The sequence below is a fragment of the Mus pahari genome, chromosome 1 (genome assembly GCF_900095145.1).
Source record: "Mus pahari chromosome 1, PAHARI_EIJ_v1.1, whole genome shotgun sequence".
Classification (NCBI taxonomy): Eukaryota; Metazoa; Chordata; class Mammalia; order Rodentia; family Muridae; genus Mus; species Mus pahari.
This window is the reverse complement of record NC_034590.1, coordinates 32,682,043-32,706,030: the sequence shown is the minus strand read 5'-3', so window position 1 is coordinate 32,706,030 and position 23,988 is coordinate 32,682,043. Positions and strand designations below refer to the sequence as shown.

General features: G+C 36.1%; 1 long non-coding RNA gene across 2 annotated transcripts; it reads left to right on the top strand.

The window, feature by feature from the left end:
* Positions 1-957: 957 nt before the first annotated feature.
* On the top strand, positions 958-23,777 carry LOC115064548. Of its 2 annotated transcripts, none has more exons than XR_003844377.1 (7): positions 958-1,101; positions 1,343-1,459; positions 2,422-2,464; positions 11,503-11,588; positions 14,297-14,368; positions 22,340-22,390; positions 23,688-23,777. It is a non-coding gene; the product is annotated as an uncharacterized LOC115064548 (long non-coding RNA). The 2 variants fall into 2 exon arrangements; XR_003844376.1 differs by having other exon boundaries at positions 2,422-2,521.
* Positions 23,778-23,988: the final 211 nt, after the last annotated feature.

Here is a 23,988-nt window from a genome sequence, read left to right as displayed (position 1 = left end):
ACTTACTCCCATAATTACCTCCCCTTCCATTCACCTTTCCTCGTCTCCTTCCACAAAATATTTTTGCCCCATATACACTCTTCTTCCATTTCACTTCAGGAAAAAAATCAAGCCTAAGTTACACCAGGGAGAACAAGTTAGAAGTGTTATAAAGGTACAATTCCTCATAGAAAGTCTGCACTAGGTAACACAGTAGGAAAATGAAAATTCATCCCTGAAATAGGCAGAGATAGGGGACCGCCACATAAAAGATGGAAGAAAACATGTAAAAGCTAGTGTGAACCAAGATTCTATTAGAAAATAGCCCATAGAATCTACTTAGTAGGCTAATAGTGGCTCACAGTCCCTAAAGAGTATATAGCAGATGCTGAATATGTCTGACTTATGTCCACTGCATAAACATTGTCTGTATTTACCTTTGGGTTCTTGTGTGACTCCCAAGTACAGAAAGGATCAATATCTCAGAGTCTGTAGCCATTGAAGATGTTTTTATTTCCCAACTAAGGTTCTTATATGGGTAAATGAGATTGGAAATTATAAAATGTTACTGTAATTGGCTAAAGTAATCATTTTCAGAGCTTCCATTTAGGCATCAAAGTAGGTGCTTTAATGGTAGGAACAACCATTCAATTGAGTATGGTCAGAAACTTAAGCAGTAAAACCCTGAAGCTCTGTATTAAGATGGCTGAGAACTTGGTGTTATTCCTTTACAAATTCTGGACTCTTATTTTTGAGAGTATGGAGGATATCTAGTTTCACTTCTATACTATTACTCAAACTACACATCTGCCTTTAACACTTTCCACTAATGCACAACCCTTCTGGTCTGTATGCTTAGGATTTTTATGAAGTTTAGGAAGTATTGTTATTGTGAGGGGAACAGTGGTATTGCAAATGTCTCCATGTCATACCATGGATCACTGTAACACAATGAACACTTGAACTATTATAGATCTCACAAATATTTAGATACTTCTTTCCAGTATGAATTATATCTTTCTGTTTTGAAATTTCACACTTTCTGTCATTGTTTTCTATGTAGATTCTACTTGTTCTAATATTGTACACTCAGGCTCGTGTTTATGCAGTAAAATATAATAGGTAAGTTGGATATTGAATCATATGATATTTTTTTAAAATGGATGAGCATGAGCATATAGCAGACGCACAAATGCATGTCAAACATGTTTTGTAATATGCTGAGAAGTTTGAAAGAAATATTGAGCTGCATATAACTAGTTTTTGTCATGGGTTCTATAATTTATGCTGAGAAAAAAATGTGTTAACCTCTACGAGGTAGCAAATATTTCCCAGAAATAACTCTATGCTCTTCATCTAACAGGAAAATGATTGACACCAATTTCAAAACTGAGACAGACAACAAAACTTGACTTTCAGCTATATTTGGAAATTCTAAATTTTCCTCTGAAAATTCTGCAAATTGCTCTCTAAAGCAGAGGTAATCTCTGTGCAGTGCAATTGATATCTTGTGGAATTTAGCTTTGCCAGCATGTAAAATATCCTAACTGGACTTAACAACTATTTGTATATACATACCAAAAGAGTAAACAGACTCAAGATGCAATTACTTGTATATTCAAGAATAAGTGTCCAGCTCTTATTGGCAATTCCTCTTTAAATTACATACCTCAAAGTGTATAAATCAAGGGGGTGTACTATTCCATATAATATTGTAATGTGTGTGGGGGTAGGTGGATTGGTTGTGTGTGGGGGTGTGGGTATGGAGGTGTGGGTATGAAATCCATCATTTCTGTTTGAAAGACTTTGTTATGCATCATTTAGGAAGAAGATATTACACCCCAAAAAAGTAGCTAATCATGTATGATTTACATAGGTGATCAGAAGCTTCACTTTTATTTTCTAGAAGCAAGTATTGGTAGAAAATTTATATTGCTTTGCTCTTGGTAAATAATGGTGGAGTTTTAGTCATTATTTACAATAATCACCAATGGAAAAAATATTAGGTCCTATGGTAGATGGGAGGTTATGTGACAACTGGCAAAAGTTTGAGAAGAAAAGTGATGAATTATTTGAGATTGAAAATGCTATGGTTAACTGAAACAATATTGAATATGGGAGTGGATTTGAAACAGAAAATGTTTGGATATTTGTTTTTCTCTATTCAGATTTATTAAAATTAGGCTTGAACAGTGGCTGTGGACACAGTCACTTTAATGATCACTGAGGTATGTGACTAATTTGAGGCAACTGGTGCATGGCATTTATCTTGGTAAATCACAGTATAGCAATCCCGTTCTATGTGTTATTCATTGGCATTTCTTATTTATGGGCAAATGTTTGGCTCATGAACTAGATATAACACATCTTGAGAAATATATCTTTGAACTGCTAAAAATGCAAAACATTTCCTTCTCTGTGTAATGGTAATTCTGTTTATAGGCAAAAAGACCAACCTGAGAGACACTGCTGGAATAAATTAGAGGTGAGTGAGAAAAAGATGGAAGGCTTACACCTTTGGCATTGACCTCTAACATATTTGGTAAGTTGGATACATAGAATAGAAATAGAGCTGCTGATTCTTTTTAGTTTCTGTTGTTTGTTTTGTTTGTTTACATTATAAGTGGACCAAAAAAAAAATAAGAGATGACCTTTATATCATTAGTTGACAGAGAGCAATGGGAATCAGAATGTTATTATGTAGATAAAAGTTGCAGTTGTGATCAGGTTTCCTAGGAAATTTAGTAGAAGAAAACTGGACTTCTTAAAAGCTAGAAATAAATGATCTTTGACTAAGAAAAAAAATTCTCTAAAAGACTAACTGTTTGATTTTGGGAAGTGCCACACAAATTGTTTTTATCATAACTTGGGGAAGCAGTATGACACCTATGCGTCTTGTATTGTCCTTTGTAAAATAGACAAAGATTTAATATCTTTGCTGAGCCAATTCACAGAACAGTATATATATATATACACCTGGAAATGCCTTGGTAGATCTAAGCCCATCTTGTCATGTGTATCTATATAGTGAAAATGCAATGTAGTAAATGTAAGTAAAACATAAGCAGAGGAAAATATTTATCTTGGACACTGGAAGTCTGATGTGAAAAGATGTGTGTTGAATCTGAGTTCCTAAATATAAAATGTTGAACATCAAATTCTGTGCTCATGATGTAGTTGGAGAAGTTAAAACCTGACAAAATGTTAATAGAAGGCCTTCATAATGAACCATTATATACATTAAAACAACTTTGTTCATCATATGAACAGTAGCACCTCTATAAGAAACAGGTGTATCTCTAGCAAGGATAGGCATAATTCTATCCCTACTATCAGAAATGCAAAATTTAAAAGAAAAACTCATATAGACATGACTAGGCACTACAGATATACATTTGAAAGACATTCCAAACAGTTGGATACTGATTTCTCAATTCTTTTATTTATTTTATTAGATAGTTTCTTATTTACATTTCAAATATTATCCCCTTTACTGATCTCCCACCAAAACCCCCTCCCCTTATCCTCTCCCACCTCCCCCTGCTCATCAACCCACCCACTGCCAATTCCTGACCCTGGCTTTCCCCAACACTTGGGCATAGATTATTCACATAACCAAGGGCCTCTCCTCCCATTGATGACAGACTAAGCTATCTTCTGCTGCATATGTAACTGGAGCCATGAGTCCCACCGTGTGTATTCTTTGGTTGGTGGTTTAATCACTAGGAGCTCTGAGGGTACTGGTTAGTTCATGTTGTTGTTCATCCTATGGAGCTGCAAACCATTCAATGCCTTGTGTTCTTTCTCTAGTTCCTTCATTGGGGACCCTGTGCTCATTCCAATGGTTGGCTGTGAGCTTCCACATCTGTATTTTTAAGGCACTGGCAGAGCTTCAGGGGATTATGTCAGGCTCCTGCCAGCAAGCCCTTTTTGGTATCCACAATAGTGTCTGTGTTTGGTGATTGTTTACAGGATGTATCCCCAGGTAGGGAAGTCTCTGGCTGGTCATTCCTTCAGTCTCTGATCTACAGTTGGTTGCTGTAACTCCTTCCATGGGGATATTGTTCCCACTTCTAGGAAAGATTAAAGTAGCCACACTTTGGTATTTCTTCTTCTTGAGTTTCATGTGGTTTTTGAATTGTTTCTTGGGTATTCTGAGCTACTGGACTAATATCCACTAATCAGTAGTACATATCATGTCTGTTCTTTTGTGATTGAGTTACCACACTCAGGATGATATCCTTCAGACATCATTAGAATTATCAACCTTAGTGAGGTAACCCAATCATAAAAGAAGTCACTAGATATCCACACACTGATAAGNGGATATTAGCCCAGAAACTTAGAATACCCAAGATACATTTTGCAAATCACAAGAAAACCAAGAAGGATGACCATCGTGTGGATACTTCATTCGTCCTTAGAATAAGGAACAAAATACCCATGAAAGGGTATAGGTACAGAGACACAATTTAGAGCTAAGATGAAAGGATGGACTATCCAGAGACTACCCCATCTGGAGATCCATCCCATCATCAGCCACCAAACCCAGTTACTAAAGCACATGCCACCAAATTCTGTTGAAGGGACCCTGAAATAGCAGCCTCTTATGAGGCTATGCCAGTGCCTTGCAAACACAGAAGTGGATGCTCATAGTCAGCTATTGGATGGAACACAGGGCCCCCAATGGAGGAGCTAGAGAAAGTACCCAAGGAACTGAAGGGGGCTGAAACACTGTAGCTGCAACAATAATATGAACTAACCAGTACCCGCTGAGCTCGTGTTTCTAGATGCATATTTACCAGAAGATGGCCTAATCAGCCATCATTGGGAAGAGAGGCCCCTTGGTCTTGCAAACTTTATATGACCCAGCACAGGGGAAGGCCAGGGCCAAGTAGTGGGAGTGGGTGGGTAGGGGAGCAGTTGCTGGGCGGTGGTATAGGGAACTTTTGGTATAGCATTTGAAATGTAAATGAAGAAAATAAAAAAAAAGAATTATTAGTGGATATTATCCCATGATATCAGTATGATAACCATTTTCCTAAGAATTTCAGAAATTCATTGTTACTGATTGTGCTGATTAGTACTCCATTATCTAAATGTACCACAGTTTTTATATCCATTCCTCTTTTGAGGGACATCTGGGTTGTTTCCAGCTTCTTGCTATTATAAATAAGGCTGATATGAACATAGTAGAGCATGTTTCCATATTACCTGTTGGAGCATATGCCCAGGAATGGTATTGCTGGGTCCTAGGGTAATCCTATGTCCAATCTTCTGAGGAACTGCCAAACTGATTTCCAGAATGGTTATACCACCTTGAGATCTCCTCCAACCCATCGGAAGTAACTGGGACCAGCAGGTTCCAGGGACATAGAAACACTGCCCAATCAGTGACTCATGTTCCTTCAGGTTGACACTGCTCTACCTTAGGTGCACAATGTTGGCAGACATTCCCATGGTCCCCATAGGACATTGGTCTCCAATCCTGGGTGCTCTAACCTGTCCAGGATCTTAGTATTCCAGGATCTCAGGAGCATGGTTACACCAGTGTCTCAAGGTATCAGCGGCAGCTTGATTCTTAGGAAATCTGACACACCCAGCTCTCAGGAACTCAGTGAAAGCTGGACTCTGAGGAGTTCTGACTCAAACAGGATTACAGGAAGGACAGATTCCAATGAGATTAATGAGGGCAGGGAACACCTGAGATAATCAAATGGTGGGAGGCAAGGATAAGAAGAGAAGCATCAGAAACAAAGGTTACTTGGTTTTATCAGAACCCAATTCTACTACCATAGCAACTCCTGGATACAGCACCACAGGAGAAAAGCAAGGTATGGACCTAAAGTCACATCTCATGATGATCATATAGGACATTAAGAAGGACATATAAAAATCCCTTAAAGAAGTTTAGGAGAACACAGGTATACAAGTAAAAGCCCTTAAATAGGAAACACAAAAATCCCTTAAAGAATTACAGGAAAACACAATCAAACAGGTGAAGGAATTGAACAAAACTATACAGGATCTAAAAATGGAAGTAGAAACAATAAAGAAATCACAAAGGAAATAATTCTGGTGATAGAAACCTAGGAAAGATATCAGAAGTCATAGATGGAAGCATCACCAACAGCATAAAATAGGTAGAGGAGAGAATCTAAGGTGCAGAAGATACCATAGTAAACACTGACACAAAAATCAGAGAAAATGCAAAATGCAAAAAGATCCCAATCCAAAACATCCAGGAAATACAGGACACAATAACAAGACCAAACCTAAGGAGAATAGGTATAGAAGAGAGTGAAGATTTCCAACGTTAAGGACCAGTAAACATCTTCAACAAAATTGTAGAAGAAAAATTTCCAAACCTAACAAAAGAGATGCCCATTAATATACAAGAAGCATACAGAACTCCAAATACATTTGACCAGAAAATAAATTCTTCCTGTCAAATAATAATCAAAACACCAAATACACAGACAAATGAATGGATCTGGAGGATGTCATCCTGAGTTAGTTAGCACAATCACAAAAGAACAGACATGATATGCACTCACTGATAAGTGGATATTAGCCCAGAATCTTGGAATACCAATGATATAAGTCACAAGCCTCGTGAACATCAAGAAGGTAGAAGACCGGAGTTTGAATTCTTTGGTCCTTCTTAGAAGGGGCAAGAAAATAACCATGGAAGGATTATTGGACAGAGTCTGAAGAAATGACCATCCAAATACTGTCCCACCTGGGGATCCATCCCAAATACAATCACCAAACCCAGACACTATTGTGGATGCTAACAAGTACTTGCTGACAGGAGCCTGATATAGCTGTCTCCTGAGCGGTTCTACCGGTGCCTGCCAAATAAAGAAGTGGATGTTCATAGCCATTCATTGAAATGACTACATGGTCCCCCATGACGTATCTAGAGAAAGGAACCACGGAACTGAAGGGGTTTGCAGTAACTATCCAAAAACCCCAGAGCTCACAGGGACTAAACCACCAACCAAAGGATATACATGCTGGGACTAATGGCTCCATCTGTATATGTAGCAGAGGATGGACTAGTAGGTTATCAATGGGAGGAGAGGCACTTTGCCCTATGAAGGCTCTAAGCCCGAGGTTAGGGGAATGCTAAGTCTAGTGTATAGAAGTGGGTGGGATGTTGAGCAGGGGAACAGGTAAGGGGATAGGAGGTTTTTGAATGGGAAACCAGAAATGGGGATAACATTAGAAATTTAAATGAAGATAATTTCTAATAAAATTAATTAATTAATTAATAAAACTTCATTGTGAAATCCCTGTATATATAAGGTGTTATTAATAGAATAAATTTTATCAAACAATATAAAAGTTAACCACAAATGCATTTTAAAAGTAATAATGATAGAATACCTACATATGTTTTAATATTCTCTTCATTGCCTTGGGTCTTAATTTTCTTAGAATGCATCACATCCACAATACTACTAGTTATTAAGTATATATTCCTTCCAAAGTCCAGATATTTTACTTTTGGTCTTATAGTCAAACTCATCTAATATTCACAGGCAACTCCAAAAAATTGTCATCGACACAGTATCCAGAAAACTGGACTGAATTATTCAACCCAAGATAATAAGCCTTTGTCTCCAAAGAAGAAGAATGGTTAGAGACTTAGTAATGTATCATAGGAGAGAATATAGATGTGTATATTTTTGTTCATGTGTACATGGACTTATTGCATATTTAGAGGAACGTACTGGTAGGATATCAAGTTCACATATTTTCCTATATTGAAATATAACACACTTTTTTGAGACAGTCTATGTTTAAACCCATAGATCAATATCTGTTTTAAACATGATAGTCTATACTTTGACTACTGGTAGACTTTATCTTGATTACTTATTGTTTGTTTGTTTGTATGCCATTTCAAGGGGTGGAAACACAAGTCCTTCTGCTCTAATGCATGGAGATTATAGACTGATTCATCTCTCCAATGTTAAACACTTAAAGATAAGGCAAAACATCTGTAAAATTGATTAAGTATGAAAAAGAAACAATATTTCTTAAATACATTGCCACCATTAATTAAAGACTCCAGTAATCTATAATGGGTACATAGTCCTCGGGACAGCTATAGAAAAATTTGATCAGGGAAAAAATAATATTGAAAACTTTTTCTATAAAATGTTATTATTGTATATGATATTTATTTTGCCTCATCATGTCTTAATACATACATTGTACATGATGTACACTGTGATACAAGAATACAAGGAGATAATTTCACATGCCTCCACACATAGAAAATGAACTCTAAGAAAATATTATCTGCTAAGAAAGAGAGAATGAATATTCACTAAGTATTCATTAAGGATGTGTCCATAACAGGAATTTAATCCCAACTGGGCAGTATTCAACACATATAAACTACTCTAACAGGTCTTAGGAGAATGTAATTATTTAGACGTCATTCAGACATATGCAGATACGCACTAAGAAGCACAACATGTGTATGTACAAATATATATGTATACATAAATATACATGGGCACAAATAAATGCATATGTATATATACAAGTATATTAGTATACATACATACACACATGCCATATATATTATGAAATTTATATTATTCATGTATGAAATAATGTAAATTCATATTAAAATTGCTTTTATTAATAAATATTTCATTTAACGACCTCAGGATAACCAGCTTCTATTTGAAATCAAGAAGCAAAGAACAATTTAATATATCCATTAAAGGAAATTACTAGGAAATTTGGTGAAACTTGCATAATCATTATACCTGACCATCTTATAATGAGTATAAATTTTACAAGATTATTTTCATTTATTTGACTATACATTAGGAACAAGAAGATGCATGAAAAAATATGGGACTTTATAAATTATAAAAACCATGTGAGTGGCATCCAACACACAAGACCAAGGAAATCATATCATAAATGTTGAGTGCACGTGTTTACCTCTAAATAGAAGCATATATTTTAGTGTTTTCTATAATTGTGTAAGTATTTGTGGGAGTCTAGATTAGTCTCAATTCTCCACTGACTTTTTGTTTTTTAATATTTATTAGATATTTTCTTCATTTACACTTCAAATGCTATCCCAAAAGTCCCCTATATCTCCCCTAACTGCACCCCTACCCACCCACTCCCATTTCTTGGCCCTGGCGTTCCCCTGTACTGGGGCATATAAAGTTTGCAAGACCAAGGGCCTATCTTCCCAATGATGGCTGACTAGACAATCTTCTGCTATATATGCAGCTAGAGACATGAGCTCTGGGGGTACTAGTTAGTTCATATTGTTGCTCCACCTATAAGGTTGCAGACCCCTTCAGCTTCTTGGGTACTTTCTCTAGCTCCTCCATTTGGGGGCCCTGTGTTCCAACCTATAGATGATTGTGAGCCTCCTCTTCTGTATTTGCCAGGCACTGGCATATCCTCACATGAGAGATCTATATCAGGGTCATTTCAGCAAAATCTTGCTGGCATATACAATAGTGTCTGCATTTGGTGGCTGATTATGGGATGGAACCCAAAAGGAGAACTTCTCAAAGGGTAGAGGTACATTCATCTGGAATATCTTATATGTGTACCAGACATTCAAAGTTTGCTTAATTTTTGAGAGCATGATATTCAATTTAAATGAGAGCATTAACCAACTTAATTTGGATTTAAATATGAAAATAATGTTGAGAAGCAAAAGGGGATTGTGGTTGCTGATTCCTTTACCACATCTATACAACATCTGGAAGTTACAAATAGCCTTTCAGAATTGCTGCCCGTTTTGGACCAATCTGTCCTATTGAGTGGTCAGAAGAAAAAGTGGGATTCTTATCCTTACACAGGTAGCAGCATGCTATGGTCTCACATTTCTCTCCTGTAGAAAATCTTCAACATATACCCATCTTGTCTTTCTTTGTGAGGACCTTAATCCAGGTTCCATATATTTCTTATTAGAGCCATGATATTTTTACCCTGTTGCTTAAACCGGTAATTTGCCATGTAAACTAGTGGAGCTAAGAAAAACAATTGTTCAATTTCTAACTTCATGCTCAGTGATGGGTAATTCTGTAATCCATTGCTACATGTTTGCAAAATTCAAAGTTACAAAACAGTTACAGTGAAGAATAACTAAATCAATTTCACAGAGTTAGGGTGAGATGAATAAAATGTCTTGAATATCCAATGCATTACCTGGTAGAATTGAGAAGCCAAAACTCATAAAGGGAGCCTACTAAGAAGTAAAGACTTTGTTTTGCTTTATTGTATTAACTGCAAGACTAGCATCTTCAATTTTCCCCCACTAATAGTCAGTTTTTAAAAAATATTTTCACCTGAAAATGCAAGTCAAAAGATGAATTAGTTTTCAACTAACCTAAATCAGAAGGGCCAAGATCAAAAAACACTAACAGGGAATACTGTAGAGAATGTAAGTAAATGAATCACTTAATTAGTTTTGATGCAAAAAAAAATAATTAAGCAGCATTGATAATCAGTGTAGAGATTTACCAAAAATCTAAAAATAAACCTTGTATATATTCCAACCTGACAATATATTAAATATAAGATAATATATTGATGAACATCTACAATTCAAATGAGATTTTTCTATCAAAGTTTGGAAAAAAACTCAGAAAAACAAAAGATACATAATATAAAATATGAAGCTATATAAATATAGTTATATAAAATATGTCCTGAAACTACATGTCAGGAGACATTGTAAAATAGTAAAACAAATAGTAACACCCAGGAAATGAGATAGTTTTATGGAAGATTGTTTCTTCTTAGAGTGCCATAATATATACATATTCAGTTTCACCAGTGTGGTTTCCAAAATTGAGATTCAAACTAAACATGCTAAATTGAACCTAGGAATCTCAATTGGCCTCAAAACCCTAGAAAATATTTGAAAAACTGAAGGAATGTTAAGAGAATGAGAGACAATGTTCCAAAGTGAAGAAGACACTTTTTGTTAACCTAACAAAAATTTGTATCCTTAAATGAACATATATGTATCATTATATAAACTAAGCATTCTGTATTTAAGTTTTAAAGAAGCATAGCTATAATTGTAAATGTACCTATGTAGAAATAGTTAAAGAGAAAATATATTGCAAATTTGAAAATGAACAAGAAATGTTAAAAGGAGGAATGAATGGAGAATAGAAAGGGGAAATTTTAATTATATTATAATTTCAGAAATAAAATATAAAGTTATATTTCTACTAAATAGAGGTAGAAACAATATTTACCCCTTCACTTAACATTCCAACTAAAAGACAGGCTTGAATTCTGCCATGTTTCCATGAGTTTTACTGAGTGAACTTACCAAGCAATAGATTAAGTACATACTCTGGCAAGTTTGCTCTAACACAAAGACCTCAAAATAATGTGTTTATCTATGCAAGATATTTGAACTCTCCTACGTCCATGATGGTGCCATCCTCCTCTACATTTCCTCAGTGTGTATGTTCTATTCTGCCATAAGACAGTATTTGTTTTCTCTAGGTTATATGATAACATGAATACTTAATTTTGGATAATCTGAGCTTCTCTGTCATTTAATGAGTGAATGTAACAATCCACAGACCCAGGTAAGATAAGTATTTCTGAACTTATACAGATGTCTGTCGTTGGAAAACTTTTTTTTTAATTTGCAGGATAGACATATGCAACACCTTTGTCTATCTCTGGAGCACTTTCATATTTACTGCCTTCTTTCTCAGGATTCTTTGATATATGGCAGGTGGTATATTGCCATCTAATAATTCTTCAGCTCCTTCATGTTGCTGAACATGGATAACACTTCTTAGTATTTTGATATGGGGAGTAGACTGATAATAATTCTTATTAATTTTTCCTGTTATGAAGTACAAGTGCAGAAATGATGAAAATTTAGAAATGACAATTCAGTGTTAATAGACTGGACACCTTGTAATATCTTATGATAGGAATTGCAAAGGTAAGGAAACACATTACTTACTACCACATTTAAGCTGTCAAAAACAGATGCTTATTCTATATAAACCATGAGTTCCTGGTAAGATATTTGTAATGAATCTATTAACTATTACAATAGTAATGATTTGTCAGATCTATAGATCTAACTAAACAAACCGGCCTATATGTAACATAAGAGCTGCTCTAAAAATGGGAAAATATAATGTAAACCAAGAGAGAAGTAATACAAGATAGCATATATCATTATTACCAACGAAAAACAAGGATTGAGGATAATCACTCTAGGTATTCTGAACAGCGCAGTCAACATCAGATTCACAGTGTTTAACTTTTTTACTTTACCTGACCCTCTCAGAGTGCATGATCATGACTATATATAATGCATGCTTCAATTGATTCTATTTGGTGATCTGAAAATGATTCCTTTACCAAAAGTAATCTAAAATAAATACTAGTACTTTCTGGCCTTCTAGAATTGACCAATATTAAACAAGAAGAGGAGTGACCATTTAATTTGGTCCAATCTAATTTTTGTTAAATCTATAATCTGTAAGCAAGCTAATAATGAGTATGTGAATAATTCTACTCATAGTACATTAATTTGATAGTGGAAGCATATCTTGTACCCATGACAGCAACTGGAAAATAAAAAGAAAACTACAAATTGCCAGTACATATTATAGGAGAAATAAAAGAAGTCAGAGTTAAAAAATATATCTAGTTTAGAATATATTTTTAAGCAGTGTAGAGGGTGGTTTCATAAGAACAAAAAGCATTAAGCCTTGATGGCACACTATTTTTTCTAATCTAAAATCGAAGCAGCTGATCCTATTTGTTCCTGGTTGTTACTGGAAATCTACAACAAGATTTTGTGTTTTGGCAAATTAACTGGAGCTTCCAAGTTTCAGATATAGTAGAATTAGATTAAAAGGCTGGGGAAAGTGTTAAATCACTTCAGGAAAACAATCAATTTATTTCTTCCTTCAATTGTCAGTTCTAGTTCTATATTAGGCAGGGTTTCTGTCAATGAACCACATCATTTTCCATGAAGTTAATTTTTGTACCATTCTCTTTACTTCTCCTACAATATCTAGAACTCTAGTTCCTATAGTCTTTGTCAATGTAAGCAGAGTACTTTACACACACAGTATGGAAGTGAGCAGCACACAATAAAGACAGTGATTGTCTATATAGGTGGCATCCCTAAGGGCAAACCTGCTAATTCCCAAATAATCAAGCCAAACATGCCATTCATCTGCTGTACACCAAAGATGTCACATCATATTCCAGATGTAGATCTCATTAAAGGCACAGGTTTAGTACTATGCATAAGGACTGTGGTTATAATCTGTTGATTAATCTTGTTCATGCCTCAAATACTGAGATCTCAAAGGACATGTAAGGACTATCTTCTACTACGACTGATTTTTCAAGAAATTATTAAAATCTCAAGACTGTTAACCCCCAACATATCTTAAATAAGAGAGACCAAGCCATCCATCCTAACACATTCAAGTCTCCTCCTGTTGATTCCATACCCAGTCTACCTTGAACTTAAAGCAAACTTGATGTCTATTTTCAGTGTATCAGAAAACAACAAGACAATTTAAGGTTAACAAGACAGAAAAATATGATAGCCAGCATTTGTCAAGGAAATCTAGAATTTAGAGGCTACCCTTATGTAGCTCTAAGTAATATGTTCTGTATCTGAGTGTACAATACAAAGGTATTAAGATATGGAGTTTATTAACAACTTGAGAATGTCCAGAAGTACATAGGAGGCGCATGCACACCATTATGCAAGTCACAAAATTTATTTTAACATTGGACTCTATTCCAATGTATATTATCCTTCCCAGAATTATTAAGGAGAAATCTCTATATATGGAGACAAAATTATACCTCACAGATATTGAGGAGGTGAATTTTAATACTCCAATTTTTCCTGCTGAATGTGAAACCTTCCTGGTGAATTCACTTTTACTAGTCATGGTGGTGTTCATCCCCTCACTCAAAATGAGAAGTGGATTTGGCTATATGTAAGTATTTCTTAAGTATTGTCAATAAAATTATTAAACTATGTATTTATAATTCATTCCAGGGAACAATCTAATGAATATTCCCAAGGAAGTGGACATATTTTTATATGGATAAGTATGAGGTTTATTCCTTGTTAAGGAATAATTTTTAGAGAAAGTGAAATAAACATGGATTTGCAGTATTAGTTAGAGATGCAGGAAAAGTCTAGATTTTTTTCTAAATCACCTTTGGATTAGCTGTTACAGAAGGAAACTGTGCTCTTCATTTCCACTAATGTTCATGTCTTTACTTCTATCTGTAGGATTTTTCATTTCTTCTAGAAATGTCATCCAGGAAGAAGTTTCCCAAGCATATTTAAGTGAGCATTTAAATGGTGTGTATCTTTTTTTCCCGCCCATTTCGCTGCAATTCTCTTTCACTCCACCATTAGTGAAACACATATGTGAATGTGGAGTATAATGAAGAGGCATAAATAAAGTAGGAATAGTAGCAAAGGAATGCAAAGATAGGAAAATGAGAAGGAGAGGTAGAAAATATTGAAAAGCAAGATTATATTCCTGTCAAATGATGGATATTCAAGCAGTGCTTTCTGATACAGACTCGCATGGTGTTTTGTTTGGAGAGAGAATAAAGAGAACCCAATGAACAGTGACTGTGGCATTTGCAATGCTACCCTTGTAATGCTTTTATGATGGCTTGTCTCAGATTATCATCATCCACTTGATTGTGGCACAGCAGAGAACTTCTCCTGTATTCACTGTAGCTCTGTTCTCTCCTGCTAACTTGTGCTGACTTGGCGGAAGCTCGACTCTTACTGCTGGATAATGCCAAGGTTGCTAACTCTTGTTTGGTAGCCTGACACTACTATACATGGAACTAGACTCCTGTTATCCTGAAAGTGATTGCAATTTCCCCAAAGATCTACTTCTAAACAAGTCTACATCGCCTTATCCTAGTTACCATCTTTTCTCAATACTTTTGAATTGTGGGCTAGAAGAGGGGTCTAAGCATTGGAGAAACCTTATTAAAATTAAAATTTAAAAAATTTCAGCCTACAAAATATGATCTTCTAGGCTTGCCATGGATATTGCTCAGTGAACAAACATATAAACCATCATAAAGCATTCACAAAATAAAATGTATGACATCTACCCAAGATCTTCTGGCTTTCATTGTCTCTGATGATGAGTCTGGTATAATTCTGCTAGGTATGCCATTATGTGTTACTTGAAATTTTCCTTTACTTCTTTTAAAATACTTTGTGTGTGTGTGTGTGTATGTGTGTGTGTGTGTGTGTGTGTGTGTGTGTTCACTCTTGTTGTTATTTTTTTTGGGGGGGGGTTCGAGACAGGGTTTCTCCGTGTAGTCCTGGCTGTCCTGGAACTCACTTTGTAGAACAGGCTGGCCTTGAACTCAGAAATCTGCCTGCCTCTGCCTCCAAAGGCCTGGGATTAAAGGCGTGTGCCACCACGCCTGGAAAATTCACTGTTTTTAATAGCTGTTTTGAACTCCATTGTGTAAATGAACCATATTTTCTGTATCTAATTCCTCTGTTGAGGGACATCTGAGTTGTTTCCAACTTCTGGCTATTATAAATAAGGCTGCTATGAAAGTAGTGGAGCTTATGCCCTTATTGCCTGTTGGAGCATCTTTTGGGTATATGACCAGGAGTGGTATTCCTGGTTCCTGGGTCCTCAGGTAGTACTATGTCCAATTTTCTGAGGAACCACAACCTGATTTCAAAAGTGTTTGTATCAGCTTGCAATTCCATCAACAGTGGAGGATTGTTCCTCTTTTTCTACATGCTCACCAGCATCTGCTGTTACCTGAATTTTTGATCTTAGTCATTCTGATTGGTGTGAAGTAGAAATTTAGGGATGTTTTGGTTTGTATTTCCCTGGTGAATTTTTTAGGTGCTTCTCAGCCATAAGATATTCCTCAGTTGAGAATTCTTTGTTCAGCTCTGCACCCCATTTTTAATAGTGTTATTTGGTTCTCTGGAGTTCTACTTTATATTGGATTTTGTCCCTCTATCAGATTTAGAATTGGTAACATTTTTCCCCAATCTGTTGGGTGCCTTTTTTTTTTTCTTATTGACAGTGTCCTTTCCTTTAAAGAAGCTTTGTTATTTTATGAGGTCCCATTTTTGATTCTTGTTTTTTTCATTTTTATTAGATATTTTCTTCATTTACATTTCAAATGCTACCCGGTAAGTCCCCTATAACCTCCCCCTGCCCTGCTCCCCTACCCACCCTCTCCCACTTCTTGGCCCTGGCGTTACCCTGTACTGCAACATATAAAACTTGCAAGGCCATGGGACCCCTCTTCCCAATGATGGCCAACTAGGCCATCTTCTGCTACATATGCAGGTAAAGACATGTGTGCTTAGAGCTCTAGTAAAGTTTTTTTTAATATATGTATATTGGTACCCTTGCATTTTGTTCGTAGATGCTCAGAATTGAGAGTTCACCTTAGTGGATTTTAACTTTGATGTGTATAAAATGTCCCTCCTTATATTTTTTGATAACTTTAGGTTGAATTTAGATTTTCTTTGATACTAGAATAGCTGCAGCAGCTTGTTTCTTGGGACCATTTGCTTGGCAATTTTTTCCACCCTTTTACTCTGAGGTAGTATCTGTCTTTGTCATTAAGGTGGGTTTCCTGTATGAAGAAAAATGTTGTGTCCTGTTTATGGAAACAAACTCTTAGTTTATGTCTTTTTATTGGGGAGTTGAGTCAAATGATATTAAGAGATATTAAGTAAAAGTAATTGTTGCTTCCTGTTATTTTTGTTGTTAGAGTCGGAATTCTGTTCATGTGACAATCTTCTTTTAGTCTTGTTGAAAGATGACTTCCTTGCTGTTTCTAGGGCATAATTTCCCTCCTTGTGTTTGAGTGTTCCCCTTATTTTCATTTGAAGGGCTGAATTTTTGAAAAGATGTTGTGTAAATTTGGTTTTGTCATGGAATACCCGGTTTCTCCATCTATCGTAAATAAGAGCTTTGTTTGGCATAGTAGCCTGGGATAGCATTTGTGTTTTCTTAGGGCTGTATGACATCTGCCCTGGGTCTTCTGGCTTTCTTAGTCTCTGATGAGAAGTCTAATTCTGATAGGTCTGACTTTTTATGTTACTTGACCTTACCCCTTAGTGTTTTTAATATTTTTTATTTATTTTGTGCATTTGGTTGGTGTTTTGATTATTATATGACAGGAGGAATTTTTCTGTCCAAGTATATTTGGACTTCTGTATGCTTCTTGTACATTCACAGGCATCTCTTACTTTAGGTTAGGGAAGTTTTCTTCTGTAATTTGGTAGAAGATTTTACTGGCTCTTTAAGTTGGAAATCTTCACTCTCCTCTCTCTCTCTATTACCCTTAGGTTTGAGCTTCTCATTGTGTCCTGGATTTCCTGTAAGTTTTGGGTTAGGATCATTTTGCATTTTGCATTTTCTTTGATTGTTGTTACAACATTTTCTATGGTATCTTCTGCACCTGAGACTCTATCTACTGTATTCTGTTGGTGAAGCTTCCATCTATGGCTCCTAACATATTTCCTAGGATTTCTATCCTCAGAGTTGTCTCACTTTGTGATTTTTTTATTGTTTCTATTTCCATTTTTATCTAAAGTGGATGATTTTGTTCAATTCCTTCACCTGTTTGGTTCTGCTTTTCTTTAATTCCTTACTGGATTTTTGTGTTTCCTCTTCAAGGGCTTCAACCTCTTTACCTGAGTTTTCCTGTATTTCTTTAAGAATTAGATTTATGTCATTCTTAAAATCAGCATTATGAGATATGATTTTAAATCCAAATCTTGCTTTTCCATTGTGTCTGGATATCCAGGAATGGCTGTGGTGGGAGTACTGGGTTCTGATGATGCCAAGTATTCTTAGTTTTTGTTGGTAAGTTTCATGCTTTTGCATTTCTCCATCTGGTAATCTCTGGTGTTAGATCTTCTTGCTGTCTCTATCTGGATCTTGTTCCTCCCTTCAGCCTGTAAGCCTGTGTCAGCACGACTGGGAGACCAACTCTTGTCCAGCAAGACCTGTGAACAGAGGGCTGTGGAACCACTTCACCCCTGTGTGAAGATGGAGGCAGTATGGACCGTGTCACAGCTGCTCTACTGTTCCAGTGGCCTGTGCACTCCTGGCTGGGTCCACCTTAGAGAGTCACTGGAGAGAAAATGGTGATCTCCCCTCAGTCCTGGTGTCAGAGCACTCCACAAAGAGAAGCTCTCTCCTGGCAGGAAAGGTGCACAACAATAAATATTTATAATATTATTGCCAATGTTACATGCTACTAAGCACACATTGATTTAAAAACTCAGGTGAAAATTGATAATAGTGCTATCAGTACTGGAAATTAGATTTCACAACACACAATTCCAAACTTCTCTTTGATATCTGTACAAATTTAGCAGGTGAATATAAACTAATTCACTATCTATATAAAAGGGAGATTTATAGAGTGGAAGAGGACGACCAGCAGCATTTCATATTCTGACACCCCATTGAATGCTGCAAAACTCAAATAAACTAAAAATGAGAAGAAAATATTTGTAAATAATGTCTTTTATTGTTATAATTAGAAAGAATTGCTTCAGAGATGTACAACCTCATAAGGATGGACACCCAAGACATTTTTTTAAAGATTTATTTATTTATTATATGTAAGTACACTGTAGCTATTTTCAGACACTCCAGAAGACGGTGTCAGATCTTGTTATGGATGGTTATGAGCCACCATGTGGTTGCTGGGATTTGAACTCCGGACCTTCAGAAGAGCAGTCGGGTGCTCTTACCCACTGAGCCATCTCACCAGCCCATTTTTGAATGGATGGAAGTAGATACTGGGAAAAGCAAAATGCTCTGATGATGTGAGAACATACATAAATACTTGTGCAAAAATATTGTTTGCTAATTATTTAGGTGTTTCACAAATTTGATGAAAAGTTTTTGAGAACTCCACCCTAACTATTTATGTCTTACAGGAAGAAAAAGCAGGAGACAATTTAAATGGTTAGCTGCAAAACACTTGACACAAAAAATTCCATGAATATGGACAAACTCACAAACATATCTAAAAACAAATAAGCATACATATACTTGCACATATGCATACATACAAATAAACATCCTATATAAACACACATAATGCACAATCCTGTCATCAAAATTATCAGATTAGAATTACCTTAAAAAAACAGAATAAAGAAGGAGGAGTAGTAAATCTAATATGGCTTACTACTGTAAATCTACTATGGTTATATCACTGTTGTGATGAAACAGCTTGACCAAAGCAGCTTCTGGAGGAAGGGGTTTATTTGTCTTACTCTTCCTTATCACAGTTTATTATTGACAGAAAGATCAGGACAGGATCTCAAATAGGGCTGGATCCTGGGAAGCTGGACCTGATGCAGAGCCCATGAAAGGGGTGCTTTTTTAAAAAAATATTTTATTAGATATTTTCTTTATTTACATTTCAAATTCTATCCCGAACGTCCCCTATACCCTCCCCCCACCCTGCTTCCCTGCCCACCTACTCCCACTTCTTGACCCTGGCGTTCTCCTGTACGGGGCATATAAAGTTTGCAAGACCAAGGGGCATCTCTTCCCAACAATGGCTGACTAGGCCATCTTCTGCTACATATGCAGCTAGAGACACAAGATCTGGGGGTACTAGTTAGTTCATATTGTTGTTTCACCTATAGTGTTGCAGAGCCCTTCAGTTCCTTGGGTAATTTCTCTAGCTCCTCCATTGGGTTCTCTGTGTTCTATCCTATAAATGCCTGTGGCCATCCACTTCAATATTTGACAGTCATTGGCATAGCCTCACAGAGATAGCTATATCAGTGTCCTTTCAGCAAGATCTTGCTGTCATATGCAATAGTGTCTGCATTTGGTGGCTGATTATGGGATATAATCCCAGGTGTTTCAGTCTCTAAACAGTCCATCCTTTATTCTCAGTTCCAAACTTGGTCTCTGTAACTCTTTCCATGGGTGTTTTGATCCTAATTCTAAGAAGGAGCGAAGTGTCCACATTTTAATCCTAGTTCTTTTTCAGTTTCCTGTGTTTTTCAAATTGTATCTTGGCGATTCTAAATTACTGGGCTAATATCCACTTATCAGTGAGTACATATCACTCTGATCGGTACCACCCTTTAATAAAAAAGCAGATGAAACTGAATGAAGGCAGAAAATAGCCATTGGGACAATGGTAGGTAGAGAGAGAATTCTGGGAACACCAATTAAACAGTATAGCTACTGATAAAGGTGTAGAATAATAAAAGGTTAAGATGGAGATACAATAGGGCTGGGAGATGAGGCAAGCCCCTTAAAACAATCTAATAGATGATTACAGACAGACATATGTTCTTGGGAGCAACTGACACAATTGTCTGTACATCATAGAAATCCCTCCAATTATTAATGATGCTATATTGTGCAAAAAGGACCTTAATGTAGAAGTCTTCTGAGAGTCATACATTGGACAGAGATCCATGGATGAGTTAAGGGAATAATGAAGACACTCAAGGGAAATGGCAACCACACAGGAAGACAAAATGTGTCAATTAACCAGCATCCCAGGAAGCTCCCAGGTACTGAGCTACTAATCAACAAGCATACAGTGGTTGGTGCAAGTCACATATGCAGCAGAGTGCTGTCCATCTGTCCTCAGGGGGATAAGATGTGCTTAATCCTGCAGATAATTAATACAAAAGAGTAGAATGATTGGAACTTGGCTGTCTTTAGAGGAAAATGGTAAAGTTTGGAAGTCAGGAACTCAGAGATAGGTCCTTTGTGGGGGTCTATGTTTTATATTTTGGATGTAAAGAATTAAATAACAATTTTTCTCTTTATATATCTATAGATGATAGATAGATGATAGATACATATAGATAGATAGATAGATAGATAGATAGATAGATAGATAGATAGATAGATAGATAGATAGACACAGAGGAATTAGTAAAATCTCATACCCTTTCATATCTTCTCAGGTTAACGCTCCATTATCTCTATGTTCATATGAACATTCTTTATTTGATTTAGTGAGCCTGGTTTTCTTGTTGTTCTCCTTTACTTTTTTGCTTTTCCATTTGTTTTGCCTTCTCTTCATAAACATCTCTGAGCTCTGAGTGGAGTAACTTGTTGGAGATATCACATTTATAGAAATATTTTCTAAGTTCTCTCTTCTCTTCTCTTCTCTTCTCTTCTCTTCTCTTCTCTTCTCTTCTCTTCTCTTCTCTTCTCTTCCCTTCCCTTCCCTTCCCTTCCCTTCCCTTCCCTTCCCTTCCCTTCCCTTCCCTTCCCTTCCCTTCCCTTCCCTTCTCCCCTCCCCTCCCCTCCCCTCCCCTCCCTTCTCCTCTCCTCTCCTCTCCTCTCCCTCCCCTCCTCTCCTCTCCTCTCCTTTTCTCTCCTCATTTCTTTACTCTCCTCCCCTCCCTCCCCCCTGCCTCCCCTCTCTCTCTCCCCCTTCTGTGCTTAATATTTAAATGTGGGTTTTTCCTATCCTAAATACAAAGTTACAGAGCTTCCAATTGCTGAAAAATAAACTAAAATAAAAAATCACTTACAAAACTCATTTAAATCAGAGAGGTTGAATAGGTGCTTAAAATAGAACGTTAATTCCTACATATTAGTTTCTTCTGTGGGGAATGTTCTCTTCAGGTTACTAAAAGAGAAATGTAAGATGCAATTCAAAATCAAAATCTATGATCGATAATGAGGTATGACCTGCAAATTATCTAGTACCACTTTGGCACAAATATTGTGGAACTCACTAACTACAATCAGATTTGTCTTAATGCACACTAACTCCATGAGTCAGAATCCTTAACTGACAGTGGTTGGTTGAATAAGAACCAGAAAATACGAAGGCCACAGACCTAGGTAGATTTTTTTTATATCTTTGCCTTACTTAGTCATCATCAGATCATGGAATTTACAATGTGTTATGTTGAAAACAAACAAACAAACAATGCAAAAAAGGAAGAAATTAGAGTGAAAAGAACAACAACAAACAAACAATTAAGCCAAAGAAATTTTTAATGAATGGAAGAAAATGAGAGACAGACCACCTATTTGGTTGTGTTGGAAAGTACTTGAAACATCAGGACCACAACATGATGTGGGGCATTGTAGAATGTAGCATAATACTTCTTAATATTGACATGTGTTATTCCTTAATAATAAGTGAATAAGTGTATTCTTTATTATTTGGGAGCATGTATTTCTTCAAAGTATAATAGATTTTTCAGCCATTCACATTAAAAGATCTGTGCAGTTCAAAATGGCACACATGGTATATATTCGAACCTGTTAATAGAAATTTCTGCTTCTCCAAGGAAACAAAGTTGGGTTAAACGGGACCATGCAGGTCTGCGGCTTGTCAGAAGGTAGGTTCCCTTGTGAAATGGATTTTAAAAGCTGTCTTTTTTGCTTTCCTTCAGCTACATATATCATGCTCACAGGAGAACAGCATAAGCACATTTGTATATTCTAAGATTTCAGTCAAGTATGCAAATTCTAAACTTGAAAATTGAGGATAATGTTACAGGAAGGCATCAGAGATTGGATGAAAGAAATTGCACAAGTTGTTTTTGTTTGATGACCTGGTTGTAGATAGAAAGCAATTTTCTTAGGGAAGGTTAGTATCAGGGTGTTTTCATGATCCAGTAGATCTCTTGGCATCTTAGTACACATCCACAGTTATAAGTCAGCTGAGTATGTATTAAAAAGAGATCAAATTAAATGGCCATGGTCTATTAGTTATAGATATTGTAAGTAACCCTAAAGTAATTTATGTAATAGTTGTATTTTTAACACATTAAATGACATATGAATATTAAGACAATGTTTAGAAAATAATGACATCTTAATAATAATGCTGTAAGATCTCAGATACACACAATACTCAAATAAACAAAGTTTGGCTCTGCATGAAAATAAAAATCACATATGTATTCACACACAAAGGAAGGATTGTAATATGTCTAGATTTTAGATAATGCCTTTTTAAAGTAAATTATTTTTAATATATCTTTACCATTGTTGTAATTTAAGATGAGGTATATTATGAAGGAAATAGGTTTATGAAACTGGACACAAATATGCCTTTAGATAATTTAAGTGCATTGTTTGTAATATGTGATGTGTGTAAATAAATGAACGACTGTGATAAATTTCCAAATATACATAACTCCACAGGATATTGTCACAGCAAAATTACAAATGATCAGGTCTGGGGTGCATTATATGACTACAGGTAGCAGGACATAGACAAAAAATGGAGGCTTTATTACAGGTATAATTAGTCAAATTCAGGCTCAAAGGTTCAGGCCTTTCTGGAATGTTTTCTCTGTTTTTAATTAGAGCCAGAAACCAAAGAATAACTATATAACATTCCAACCTTTCTCCTTCTATTTCATCTTTATTATTATTTCTGATGCAACAGGAAGGGAGGAGGGAGAAATGATGGAAGGGCTTTGTTGGAAAAAATCTCCCTGGTAACAACAGGCTTATGCCTTTTTTATTATTTCTGAGATCTCTCTTCTGATTGGTCAAAAACCTTTTCTCTATTTTTCTATATATACTCAGCCAGTCGGTGTCAAGCAGAGAGCTAAAGAAATTACTTTACACATAAAATATTCCAGTAATGTTCATGGTTGATGCTTAGCTCTCACCTTGTACCAGGCTCTTGCTGTAGACTGACAACAAGCTGCTGTTAAGGAGGAGGCTTGCTCGGGAAACCTTCAGATGAAAAGGAAAAGGAAACGTCACCATGGCCAGGTAAATTGCTGGGATTCTTCACATTCCTGCTCTGAATGAAACTGCTTCTCTTTGCTGTGCAAGCTATTAGTTATTGCTTCTGGTTATTGCATCAGATTTAAGATCTATCATTTAGGGCTCAGCCTTGTAATCCTGCTTCATCTGCAAGGATACTGTATTACATCATCCTTCCTTACCTGACAGAGACAGGAGACCTGTTGCCCAT